Source organism: Lactuca serriola, chromosome 6, assembly GCF_051521515.1.
Source record: "Lactuca serriola cultivar US96UC23 chromosome 6, Lser_US96UC23_V15, whole genome shotgun sequence".
Classification (NCBI taxonomy): Eukaryota; Viridiplantae; Streptophyta; class Magnoliopsida; order Asterales; family Asteraceae; genus Lactuca; species Lactuca serriola.
In genome coordinates, this window is record NC_136413.1 from 27,197,206 (window position 1) to 27,199,612 (window position 2,407).

Consider the following 2,407-nt stretch of genomic DNA (forward strand, 5'->3'; position numbering starts at 1 on the left):
ACTCTGATACCAATTGTTGTTACTAAGTTCAATTAGGATCATTAGATTCTATGCATGCAAACAATTATGAACGTAAATATGAACACGAATAGCTTTGAATATGTCGTATGATTAATACTTCAACACCTCAGAAGAGCTCGATTAAGAACTTCAACTGTAGAGGAGTTTAGGGTTACAAAACAATAAACGTAATAATCGACTCCGAATAATGCATACATGCATGCATATTTATAGTATAACCCTACTAGATAACAATGGATGGATAGTCCCAATCCGGATACAAAATATAAAGCGCATGACGCAATACAATTAAACCCAACAAACATAAATCATAAAGACATAATGCAAGATAGCACAATACTCAATATAAGCACATAAGACCCTATGGTCACACAAAGATTACCACTCTAGGTAAGTATAGTGAGAAGACTTACCTCGTAAGCAAGTAAGAAAATAACCTTGTACACAAATTTGTACCTGCCTCTTCCTAACACATAGGATAATTGTCTCTAATTAACACTTAAATCACGACTCTAAATAAACTAAGTTATTTTCTCTCTCAAACTCTTGGAATGGTAAAAGACCGTTTTACCCCTCCATGGTCCCTATAATTGAGTCTTGACCAAACCCTAAAGTCAACAAAAGTCAACAGTCTATGTTGACCTGACTCGCCGATTGCATCTATGTGACTGGTCGAGTCCCCTTGATTCCTCTGTAATGTCATGGAAATCCATCTTAACTCGTCGAGTTGTCTCGTCAACTCGCCAAGTTACCCATGTCCAGACTCATCGGGGAAAACCCTAGCTGATTCGTTGAGTCAGCTCATTGACTCGGCGATTCCATTCAATCTATTTCCTCATTCAGACGTTTTAAGTCAGATCTACAACCCCAAACTCTATATTTAGCCTCACAAGGCTCTAATGTCACGTAAAGCTACAAGCTTTATGTTCATGCATGGCATATTAGACTCAAAATGCCAATACAAAGTCCAACTAGGGTTAGATGCACAAAAGCTAGACTCTAACTCAATAAAGCTCGGATCTTTGGGCTCTCAAGTCCTTTTACAGGGAGAAAACCCTCATAACCTCATAATATCCTCAAATAACTCATTGTCAAGGGTGGATGAGAGAAAACCCTCATAACCTCCCTAAACTAAGATCTCACAAAGGAAAGGTCAAGATAGGAGCTTTTTACCTTTACACTGAAGCTAACCATTGAAGAACTCTGGATCTACAGCCCCTCCTTGATCAAACACACCAAGCTCTCCAAATATCCTTCAAGGAATGCACAAAACCACTCAAATTAGCCTCTCTCTCTCTCTCTCTCACAAATCAATCTGATCGATTAGGGTTTCGCACAGGGAAGTTGGGTGGTTGGTGAGGCGGAAATGAGGGCTTAAGGCCCTTTAAATAGGACATAAACCTGAGAGATTAGGGTTTCCGCTCGCAGCGCCAACTCGTTGAGTTTGTATCTCCGACTCACCGAGTTGGTTTAAAAACTCGTGTGGTCAGTTCATCTCTACTCGACGATTTGGGGCACTGACTCGTCGAGTTGCCCACTTAACTCATAATTAAATATTTAAATATTATACCTGGGAGTCGGGATGTTACACTTGATCTCCAGCTCACGCCGCCTAGCATCCTCATGTAACTCCAACAAAGAATCACACCACTGAGTGGAGATGAACTGACTGATGTCCATCTTGATCATGCTCTGATAATGAGTCATCTGAGCTTGCTCAGAAGCAAACTCAGGGCAAGTCATCTCCCTGTTAGTAAACATCCTGGTGATCTCCATCACCGACTCTGTACCCTGTCTCAACTCCAAGAACTCCTCAGCCAACCTCTCTCACTCAGCCCTAGGAATGTAACGATTGTGGAACATCTCCCTAAACTGATCCCAAGATATTGTAACCCCCTGCTCATTGGATTATGATCCTGTAACAAGTCTCCACCAGTCCTTCGCTCCGGACCTCAGGAGGTTCAGAGCGCATCTAACCTTTTGGTCAGAAGGGAATGAACAAATGAAGAAGCATCCCTCCATATCATATATCCATCTCATGGCAATAATCGGGTCTTGAACTCCATTAAAAGTTGGGGGTTTCGTGTTATCGAAGTCTCGATACTGAAAAGCCCGAGCAGCCCCGCTACCCGCAACTATCACGGTTGCAGAGGCAGCAGCAGCAGCAGTCTCAACAATGGTTGTGTATCTGTCATCAAATACTCCATCATCGCGGTATTTATAGACCCACACATCTCCGAAATCTAACCTCGAACAATCTCAACCACATCCTCACGAATGATCTCCCGGACACGATCCTCTATCAATGCTGGCCTATCCTGGCTGCCAGCTCCCGATCCTGATCCTGGCCCAGATCCAGTCTCAAATCACCTCGTAGTCACCATAC